At 33.4% G+C, this 12,150-nt stretch overlaps 1 protein-coding gene across 41 annotated transcripts in view; it reads right to left on the bottom strand.

Moving 5' to 3' along the window:
- Window positions 1-12,150, bottom strand: part of Ptprd (protein tyrosine phosphatase receptor type D) — a 2,013,525-nt gene that overhangs the window by 1,270,202 nt on the left and 731,173 nt on the right. For all 41 annotated transcript variants that reach the window (XM_070033182.1, XM_070033181.1, XM_070033197.1 and 38 more), the window contains one exon: window positions 9,921-9,963. The gene's annotated coding sequence lies outside the window, so the exon portion shown is untranslated. The remainder of the gene's footprint in view (window positions 1-9,920; window positions 9,964-12,150) is intronic.

The following is a 12,150-nucleotide window of genomic DNA, read 5'->3' as shown; positions in this document are numbered from 1 at the left end:
GGTTCCGTTGATGACACTCAAGTGTAAGAACCATAAGAGCTTGCTTTGTGTGCTGTAGTTTGGGGAGGGATAATGTACACAGAAGACCAAGGATCATGAGAAACTGAACTTCCCTTGGCATCAAAGGATCATTACCTTTGCTTTCAGAATCACTCAGTACATTATCTTTTGTAGAATTTAGGGAAGAATTAGAAATTAATCCAGATTTAAGGAACGAAAAAAAGGAATGTTTTGGAAAATGGAGGCAGTTCGGGCTTAAAGTGCCTGAAAAAAAATAGCCCCTTTTGTAGCATATTATCAGGGTTCAAGGAAAATTTATATTTATGGAGGAAGGAAGAAAGAGCTACTTGATTCTTTCTTGTGTTTTCCTGGATGCTTTCAGGAAAACTATCTACTTCAGCTTCACAACCATTTGAGTATTTTTTCTTGGGGTCCACTAGCAAGAAAAACTGCATGATTTATTAATGTAGCATCTATAACATTTCTCTTTTGATGGATACTGCTTTATTGTTTTCACTTTCGTTAGTAAGTTAGCTCATGGAAATTTCAACAATTATAGAAAGAATTCAGAGGCAGATGAAAAACACCTGAGGTTCAGCTACAGTAGAGCAATTACTGCTCTCATTTGGGTGGAAATTTTTCTAGAGCTATATACTCACTGCAGGATGTGATTCCATTTATCTAAAATTATACCCATAATTAAATTTACATTTATTTACATACATACATATAAAAATGTACTTAGTTTCCTATCATATTTTACATGTTTTATCATTTGTTTTTCCATGTCAATGACACTTGAAAAAAATGTCATAATCACAGACTCTATGGTAAAACAGAGAAATAATCAAATCTCCAGTAAAGCTGTTGTCAGTTATCTGATCTTCATTCTCACCTTAGAGAAGTATAACCTCCCTCAGAAAGCCTCTGTATTCTTCTTAGTTTTAGATTCACAGTACTTGGGAAATTCCAGGTTTCAATAAGTTTCTGTCTACCATTCTTCATCAAATCACTTCACCAAAAACTTAGAGAGAAACTGTAACTGAGAGTCTTCTGGTTCATGAGAAACTCTTAAATATCGAATAGAACAAAAGTCTACAACTTCTTCCTGTTTTTTGTTATTCTTATTGGTTCTGTTAGCTTTTCCTATAGAGTGATGTCTAGAACACTCTTTCCTTGATGAGCATAAAAGGGTGAAATGAATTGTAACATTTATGCAATATGTACAGTGTTCAGAGTGCATCAAATGAATTACTTTACAGATTTCTTGTACTTCCTGTGCAAGCCAGCAACTGATGTCATCCTGGGAACACTGAAGCAACACTTCTCAAGGAGAATGAGGAGGATGACCCTACAACTTACTCAGGAAAGCCTGGGGTGGGAAAATGAGGAGCAAGTATTTGATAGGTAGATAACCTGTCTTGAGAGTGGTGACTGTTTTGATACTAAGGCTGTGAATATGTATCTCTTATGTTTTATTTATCTTTTTTTTTTGCTGGTCCTAGTGACTGAACTCAGGGCCTGGGCACTATCCCTGAGAGTCTCCGTGCTCACAACTAGCACTCTACCAATTGAGCCACAGCACCACTTCTGGCTTTTTCTGAGTAGTTTATTGGAAATAAGAGTTTCATGGACTTTTTTCCTTGGACTGGGTTCAACCATGTTCCTCAGATCTCAGCCTCCTGAGTAGATAAGATTATAGGCATGAGCCACAGGCACCAGCTGTTAATATGGTTTAAATGTATAAAAGCTACTGAATTATTCCATGATGATGATTAATAAAGTAAGCAAAGTTTGGCTCAATGAAGAAACAAATGGAGCAAGTAATTAACCAAGTTTATTCCAGAGACCACACACTTAATCACAACATAATCCAGCCCCACTCATGGCTACAATGGCTCATTAGATTTAAAAATAATTTTGACTTAAAAATATTAGTATTTTTACTGCAGAAGTCTTAAATGCCTTTGTCATATTGATAAGTATGCTTAATCCCTAACATGATGGTGTATATAGGGTGTGCTATCATTTCTCGTTATTTTTTTTTCTGGGCAACTCAATTTACCTGAAAAACTGCTTGAAGAATTATGTTTTATAAAATATATCCATTGATATATTTTGATACTGATATGTTTTCTTCATAGGAATGAACACAATGTTTATTACAGTCTTATTTTACTTGGATGATACATTTCCTGTGCTAGCAAAACTTCACTTGAATTCAATTGTCACAGTGAAGAATGGACAGTTTATTGTGATTACTTTGATGATAACTTTTCTACAAATTGTCCATAATGGTTGAGAGCTGCCGAGTAGCACCTGGGAACCTAGCTATTCAGGAGGCCCAGATCAGGAGCATAGAAGTTCTTAAGCCAGCCTGAACAAAAAAGTTCAATAGACTCCATCTCTAAAACAAGCAGCAAAAAGCCAGACTGGATGGATGCTTTGAGTGGTAGAGTACCATCCATTAACAAGCAAGTGGACTGATAAAGCAAGTACAAGTCCTAAGTTTTAAAAATTGATGATACCACAAGAAAGAGAGGAAGAGAAAGACAGACAGATAAACAGAGGAAAGAAAAATAAAGAAAGAAAAGAAGGAAGGGAGGGAGAAAGGGAGGAAGGGACAGAGGAAGGAAGGAAGGAAGGAAGGAAGGAAGGAAGGAAGGAAGGAAGGAAGGAAGGAAGGAAGGGAAAGAAAAGAAGGAAGGGAAGGGGGAGGAAAGAAGGAAGGAAGGAGGGAAGGAAGGAAGGAAGGAAGGAAAAGAAAAAATTGTAGTACAACCAGTAAAATCATCAAAGAAAATAAATAATTTCATTTACTATTTTCTATTTGAAAAAAAATTACATTTACTTTTCAGTGAACTTTATGTAAATGTTAGGTGAACAAAGCACACACCAACACTATTTAAAATTTTTGATAAAACTCATGTTGTTAGTGAGTGAACATTTGGCACCTATATTTTTAACTCAACAACTTCTGGTTTTAATTAGTTTATCATAAATAACTAAAAGCATTAACATTTTTAATTTAAAAAATAATTAGTACTTTATGTAAATTTTGTGATTTTTTTGTTGTTCTGAAAAAGGAAGATACTTTCAGAGAGTTAAAATAGTTGGAAACTCTCAGCAATAATTTACTATAAAAATGTAATTCCTACTTAATCAAAACCAGCATGTAACTCATTTTTCCAATTCCCTTCTTCTAAATTGGTTACTATAATTTTATAGAAATTGTGGAATTAATTAAAAGTGAATTTCCTGTTATATATTTAGTTATATGCTTTATGACTCAGTTTCCTAATCTACACATAAATACATATCTTTAAAAATTGCATAAATAATTTATAAGATATACATGTAAATACATCCTTCCAAAATTATGCATAAAACCTTAACCAATCTCTTCCTCTATCCTGTCATCATTATTTGGCTTCATTTTCCTCTATACACAGTCTGGAGCCCATTTGAAGCCATTTCCTGGATGCTCATATATTATCCTTCCAATCTCTAATCTTTTCAAATTATAATCACAATCAAGTTGGCAGGGCTTACAATTTGGATATCCCCCCTGCTACTTCTGCTGGTGATCCTCTAGCATGCCAAACAAGTATCCTCATATAGGCCCAGTTTGATGCACTGTAAACACAACTTAATATCCTTAGTCTGTTGTTAAGTCTACAGTTTTTTGCCTCAACAAAAAAAATAAGTATTGCAAAGCAAAGAAAGAAAAGCAAAAGGAAAATCTAGTCACATCCTACCATAGGAGACTTAATACTGTTACTGAACAGAAACAAAATATTCCTCTCTTTGGAAATTGAAACAGTTGTTACTCAAAACAGGCCCTCCTACCTCCATTCAATGGCTTTGTATGTATTGTTATAAATGTTTACTTTTAGGTGCAGGAAATTCTTATCTTAATGAAAGCCAAAGAAAGTCATGCTTTTTTCTTTCGTGCAATTGTTTCTAACATATTTATAAGATGATTTTATGTTGCTTTGTATGTCCCTTCCCCACGGTATGACCCCTGCTTTCACTGTATTTGATGCTGGTATAATTTGTGGAAGGGAAGGGCAAAAACAAATTGTTTAACTAGAGATACAGGTGGACCCACTGCAACAATGAGATGTACAAGTCATTATGTTGAAAAATGAACTTTACAACTTTAGGAGGGGGAGGATCCAGTTGGGGGAAGTGGGGGGAGTATGGGAAGGGATGGGAAGGGGAAACAAAGGAGGAGGCTACAATGCTTGATAAGAAATGTACTCATTATCTTGCCCATGTAATTGTAACCCCTCTGTACAGTATTTTCACAATAAAAAAAAGAAAGTCGTGCAATGTCTCACTTGTTAAGCCCATCCTGTGAGGTCTTTCTTGTGATGGAGGAGGAAGATTGAGATGGAGAGCAGGAGAAGCTTTATCTAACCTGGCAGTACTAGTGAACAGAATTAGTCCACGAGAGATGATCTGAGATCATGCAGACCATGACTGTGAGTTAGTCACATGTAGCTACTATATGCCAATATGTGATCCTTCCAGTATTGAAGAGGTCCAAGTAAGAGCAGCAGTGACCACCAACCACTCTTCTAGATGGACAGTGATTTGCCAAGTAGAGTTCCATGCGGGAATATTGTATACCTCCTCCCTCCCCTACCTAAATGTAGACTAATGGCACACCAATTCTGACACATCAAGTTTCATTTGTGCCAAGCAAAGAGGAACTCTGAATAAAATATATGGTTGACGTATGAAGTAATCAGAGCCAATTCTTAATAATAAAAATAAGATATTTTAGCAACATAGTGATTGAAAACTGTAAAACCCCAACTGTGGTTTTAGTGCCAAATACACTACCCAGCCAGAAAGTGGGATTGTCACAGCATGGTTCTCAGTGAAAGAAAAACTATGTTACTTTATACTTTCAGGATGTCAGAGTCTTGATCAAAGCAATTTCAATGATCTCTATAATCAAAAAGAAGAAATTCAAAAAACAGCATTTATCTGTTTGTCTCCCAATAAGCAGTCTTGGCTCCTTTTTTCTTAGTCATACTATTTCTCGCCTAATCCCCTGAAACTCTATGAAATTATTATATCAACTCTATATGGACATACCGTCAATGGGGTGTGCACCCTCTTGGTACTGATATTAACACACTTTACATTGGCAAATGGGTAGTGGTTGGTTTCAACCTTTCTCCCTCCATCATTATTCTTGTGGTCTTGATTTCTTCTCCAGAAGATCTTATAACCCAGAAATTAAGTTCAAAACACCAACTGGTAAATTTTATTCTGAGACCTCTTCTTTGGGCTCTTGGTGTCTGTCACCTTGTTGTGTGTTCACAGGTCTCTTCTTGTTGTGTATACAGACAGGTTGAGAAACAGTAAGCTCATCAAATTAGAATTTCACCTTCATGATTTTATTTAACCTTAATTAATTCATAAATTCTCTTTCTTCAAATATAGTCATATAGAATCATATTAATGATTCTATATACAGACTTTGAAATGACACAGCACCAAATATTAGATTCCTCTGCTGTATACTATTGCCAACAATTTTCTGGCTTAAAAGAATATAAACTTATCATCTCTCTGCTTTGGTAGGTAAGTCTGTGGATATCTTAGCTAGGTCCTCCACGAGTTGCAGTTAAACTGTGGCATAAATTAGGGTTTTTCTCTGGAGGATTACATAGGAATGTATCCATTTCCAGTTTTATTCTAGTGGTCTGTATTTTATTTCCTTGTGATTGTTGAACAAAGGACTCGGTCTTCTTGCAGGTTATGAGTCAAGGGCCATTCTTAGAATCTGGAGACGACATTGAACTTCTAGTAGCATATGGCCCTGTCCATAGACCTTCTCACAACATTTCAGCTTAATTTTTCATGGTTAGAGGAGAGAGGAGATTTATCTCCTATTACATGAAGCCTTATATAACCGAACATACTTATCAAGTTTCATTCTATTATATTTGTCATATAGCATAACCACAGAAGAGACAGACTGTCATCTTGGCAAGTCAGAGTTCCTGCCCATACTAGAGAGAGTATGGAATAGGGTATGAATGTCAGGAGGCAGGGCTCATGACAGCTGCAATGTAGTGTAGTCACAGCATTCATGACATAGAATACACATATTCATTAACTTTCCAGAAAAAGTAGAATTCACACAGACATTCACCACATATAGATAATCACTAATAAAAATTGTGACTAACAATTATAGGTATATTTCTTGCAATTCTTTGTAAGGGTTGTTTTAGAAGCCAATATTCTAACAAAAGTACAATCATTTATGTAATATTTTGATTGTATCTTTTAATATATATATATGTTTCGCATATATATATATATATACATATATACATATATATCATATACATAAAAGAGATATGGTATTATATGAGCCACCTTCCCAGCCTGGTATTATAACATTATTTTAGAATTTGGCCTATTTTTAAAGAATGGATTGCCTAAATATCTTTGGAATCATTAATTTTAAAAGTGCTAAAAACATATTCCACAAATAGATATTAGATATAATTTAAACAAGAATGTTATTATTTAATGCCTTATTTGGTTCACATAATCATGGTATAAGTGAGAATGTAATAAACACCCTCACACATAAATAAATAAATCTCACATAAATAAACTGACCTTCTAAATGTATTATAAATTGGTAACATACAGAACAAATAAGAGGATTTAGATTCCCTTTGAAAAGTGTATATTAGGAATGGGTTATAGCTCAAATAATAGAGTGTTTGACTAGAAAGTTCTGAATTCAAATTCCTATAGCATTAAACATAACATTTATTACTACCACCATCATTGTAGTATGTCCCTGATGCCTCGGCCTTTTCCTCGGCATCTTCTACTTTATATTTTACGAATGACCTGGTTTATTCACCATCAATTTTTAAATGCCCAAGGGGCCAATCTTCTAGGAGGTCAGACTGATTCAAATATCTTTTCTATTTACATCTCTTTTCTATTGGCACCTCTCCATTGTAAACTGTTAACAAATAGTTTCAAAATAATATGTTTGCATGTCTCCATTCATATACAATTATAACTCCCTTGAAAGTATAAAAAAACCTATATTTTCTTCCAGGTACTTTTAGCCCAGAATATAGTTTTCTTTTATTGTTAAGGGAATTGAACCAAATTGTTCAACAAAGCTAAGATGGACACACTATAGAAGTTTACTTTTCATAAGTTACTTATATTTTTACAATGCTGCTTATGGCATTGAGTCCACTAACAAACCTAATATTAAAGGCACCAGAAAATACTGGTGAAAAAATACAACAGAAAAGCCCGAAGTGCTCAAGTGGTAGAGGGTAGTGTTGAGCAAAAGAAGCTCAGAGACAGAGTCCAGGCCCTGAGTTCAAGCTCACTATCACCACCATGAACAAAAACGACAAAGAAAATACTCTTAGAATATATACACTTCTGTTGTTGCTATTGTTGTTGTATGCAACTCTTTCAAAAACAAGATTAAAATATAATTAAAGAATTTGAAGGAATTCTTCCTTTTCTAAGGAAAAAATGTCATGCAATGACCTTATTGCACTTGCTTACATAGCATGAAAGTTACAGCTGTACATTACAAACAACATTCTTCTATATATTGAATGATTGATATTGAGTTTTAAACAAATGGTAATTCAATGCAGAAACAAGGAGCAAAGTAACATTTAATGCATGTTATAACAGATATAAGAAATTCTGTAAGACAAATATGTCATCTTAGTTCCTGTGAAAATTGTGAGAAAATTCATTTTGTATCTGAGATAATCAATGTAGAATTTCACACACAGGAAGTGAAAGTTGTACTCCAAAACCTATGACTCTCCCAAGTCTTTGCACTATGAATACAACTGAGAAATACTCACATTTTTAGTTTATTACTAGTCATCTTGTTCCATGGAATATTAGAAATAAAGAGGAGCTGGTGTCAATGCCCCACACCTCTAATCTTAGCTACTCCGGAGGCTGAGATCAGAGGATCATGGTTCAAAGTCAGCCCAGCAGAAAAGTCTCATATGACTCTTATTTCTAATTAACCACTCAAAAATCCAGAAGTGGTGCTGTTGTTTAAGTGGTATAGCACTAGCCTTGGGCTTAAAGAGACTCAGGTACAATGCCCAGGCCCTTAGTTCAAGACCTTCAACTACCACCACCAACAACAAAAAGAAATAAAGAGGAGAAATGACTGACAGCAGGCTTATAGTTGAGGCTCTACATTCATAGGAAATTACGGTTACTTGTGCTTTTTGGTTTGTTTTCTTCCAAATGGCATGCTGGTGTCTGGAGCTATTTATCCCTTGCCTGGAAGAACACAACGTCTGGCATATTTTCTTTGGATATTCTAAAGTCATAGAAGTCTCTTAATAGGATCTCAAAGTGACTAAAAAAACTACAAAAAATAAGGTCAAGAAAAAAAAATCTAGAAGTATGCTTTCATTTTAAACAGAAAATTATTAACATGTGCACATAATAAAATGCTTCAATTTTCATGTAAGAATAACATGGTAGAACATATATACCATGGTTTGTGCAAAACTAAATTACAGAAATTTACATATAATTATATTTTCTCAAATTCTTTGCATAAAATAGATCAAATGTCCATTAGTATGAATGATAGTACACTCAAATGCTCACACACGTTCATTTTTTTTCTCAGAGCGTCAAACCAATAAAAATTACTTTAACATAGAGCAAACTAAAGAATACTATCTTACCAACTTTTGTATAGAGTTGGAAGGACCCTGAATAAGGCAGTGGATGCAGAAATCCTTTAGAGAAACTATAATCGTACATTGTAAATCTATTTGATATCTAACTACCTCCAGAAAAAATTTTGAAAATTTCTTTTACTACCTTATTCTGAAGCTTTCACATCCTACTTTTAAACATTTTTTTTTATCTTGGTACTTATTCCATAGAGGACTGGTAATTAACTACTACTAAATGTGAGATTAATTGTGTGATTTTTCACCCTATCTACTAGCGTCTTCAAGAATCTTCCTTTTCTTCCCATTATGTTTCTGTTACTCATCCAATAATTTTTAAAAATCTTTCTCTCAAAGTTTGTAGTTATTTGAGGTCTACTTTTGCACTCAAAAAACATTTTGTTATTGACCTTGTAATATTTCCACTGTGAATAAAAATACATTTGATGTAATATTTCCACTGTGAATAAAAATACATTTGATAAAATGCATTTTTATAATTTTTTGCCACTCTGCAGCTTTGAACTCATGGTGTGGGCACTATCCTTGAGCTTCTTTAGCTCAAAGCCAGCACTCTACCACTTGAGTCATAGCACCACTTCCAGCTTTTTCTGTTTATGTGGTACTGAGGAATCGAACCCAGGGCTTTATGCATGTGAGGCAAGCACTCTACTACTGAGTCACATTCCCAGCCCTGCATTTTTATACTTTAAATGAACTGTTTACTTATTTATTTTCTTGATTGTTTCCATTTTTCCAAGTTCCTTTGTAATTCAAAATTAATTTTTCTATTCATTCCCTCCATTTAAATATTTGTAAATACTGCTTGCATCATAAATTAGCACACATATATCCTCCAATAATTACATTATCTCAGTCATTCAAGATATATTAAACACTTTGCATCAACAGTTGTATAAGGATATTGTTTACTAAAGAGGATATGAAGAGATTAAGGCTTTCTGTATGCAGGTAAGAATTTGTATGAGATAATTTATTTCTGATTCTAATATTTTCTCATTAGTATATTTTTTCCATATCTAAGAGAAAATACCATGTGCTGTTTCTAAACATGGGATATATTTCCATAATTCTAAGCATGCTATATTAGTGTAATTATTATCATAACATTTTATACTTTATTCATGCAGGAAAAATGAAGCATATTTTAAGTGTACATACCTTTGTCCAAGGCACATTCTGCAATTGGTCTCAGGACAGGAACCTATTGTAAAAATATATATTATTATTAATAGGTAGGTTAAGAATGATCAGTGCATAAAACTAAACTAAATCATGGTTTAAACCATAGTTGTCAGTCTTTCTTCATTCTGCCCATTAACTTCAAAAGTATATCCTAATTTTTTCTCTTTTAATAAAATTTATTAAAATAGAAGGGCCAGGATATGAATAATCTGTAACACTACTCAAGTTGAAACCCCAAAGGAACAATATTCTTATACAATATGTCTTAAACATTTTCTCCAGAAATAGGTATTGAAAGATAGTCCTTTCCTTATATACAAATGCTGATTTTTATGCTAAAACTCATACTTATCATTTTCCAAATCCCTTCTAAGTTATTACTTTCCAAACAGGAAAATGAAGAAATGGGCAAAAAGATATTATTATAATAAAATCCTAATAATATTTGCTGATCAACAAGTGGCAATGGAATACCAATTAAATTTAACAGAATCATTTTCACATTAATAATGTTTGAAACTTTGAGGCACTAAGTGTAAAATGAATGTGTGGATAATAAATTTAAATATGATCAGATGAAATCAGGTACTTTAGAAATCAAAAGATAAAACAAATTCATGTATTACTGAAACATAGCTCAATATTTTCATCATCTTTCCCTTATTATTCTATTAGATTACTAATTTCCAAATACATTCAGAAATTAACTCCATAAAAGCACCAATCTAAATCTGAGAGCTCAACATGCAAATGTGATAATACTAATTACAAGAACTCCAATTAAATGTAGAATGACAAAAACGTTCACTTGGCTTTTTTTTTTGGCATTCTATCTAGCAAAAATACTCAGATATAGAAAAACAATTCAAACGAATTCTACTTGCCTTGCAATCTCTATCAGTATTGCAAAATAAAAGTTTCATTTTGAATGATAAATAACATCGATCTGATAGAAATAAAAATATTTCTTTCTTTACAAATCCACAGAATTTTTATATTCACAAATCCCAATAATTCTAAGTCTAGCAGGAATCTGAGTGAATCATCAAGTAAAAGAAAGAGAAGCTATTCCATTATTAAATATTAATGATGAAAGGGGTTTTCATTGTTGGATAGAATTCCTTCAGGAACTTCTGGGCACTAGGAGGAAAGCAAGACACTGGGTGCCTACACTAATCTTCAAGATGAGCAGAAATTTATACAAACAGATAGGTATATTTGTATTAGCAAATATATACACAAATATATATATATATATATACATATATATATGTATCACTTTGAGACACAGGTCCATTTACAGTTTTGTAGTGATTAACTGGAGATGAGAGTCTTACAGATTTTCCTGCCCAGGATGAATTCAAGCTACGATCCTCAGATCTTAGCCTCCTGAGTAACTAGGGTTACAGGTGTGAGCCACCAGTGCCTGGCTAATTTGGTTTTCTTAAGGTGCCTAATTTATAACTAATGTTTCTACTCTGCTGCTTATCTGTCAGTGTGAAAATCTTAGTCTATATTTCCTCTTACTATTTATAACTGAGAAAAAAGTTGAGAAATTCAATTATCAATGAATTTTGCACCAGAGATATTAGAGTAAAATTAATAATACTTGCTCTATTTGTATTTTGGGAAGGGAAGTCCTTAGGTATAATTCTGTATTTTTTTTCTTTTTTAATTTTTAATTTGATTATCTTTTTAGTAGTTGTACAAAGAAGTTGCCACTCAACAAAGAAGTTTATGAATACGATGCATCTTGATCACTGCCTCCTTTGTCAACATTCTCATCCATCCCTGCCCACCCACCACTTCCATGCTTTTCTCAGTTTTGCAGGATGTACACTGAATTCTTGATTGCCTTCTCCCTGTATTTTCCTCCTCATTTTTCTACTTCTCTCCTTTGGCCCTTACCACATACTTTCACTTGGTGTTTATTTTATTGAATGATGATTTTGCCTTTCTAAAGGTCTACATTATTTGAGTTTTCCCCACCTACTATATTTCAATACATAAATACTTGCATACCACCAAATGCATTTGCTTATATGCTTATAAGCAATTCTAGCTTCCACATATAAAGGAAAACATTCATCCTTTATCTCTCTGGGCCTGACTTACTTCAGTTGACATAATTTTTTCCAGGTCTTTCTATTTCTTTTCAAATGTACAGTATCACTCTAGAGAACATAAAAAGCAAAATGATTAAAAT

Source organism: Dipodomys merriami, unplaced genomic scaffold (assembly GCF_024711535.1).
Source record: "Dipodomys merriami isolate MVZ:Mamm:240054 unplaced genomic scaffold, mDipMer1.0.p SCAF_22, whole genome shotgun sequence".
In the NCBI taxonomy this organism is placed as follows: domain Eukaryota; kingdom Metazoa; phylum Chordata; class Mammalia; order Rodentia; family Heteromyidae; genus Dipodomys; species Dipodomys merriami.
Note: the sequence above shows the minus strand (reverse complement) of the source record. Positions and strands in the feature narration are given on the sequence as shown.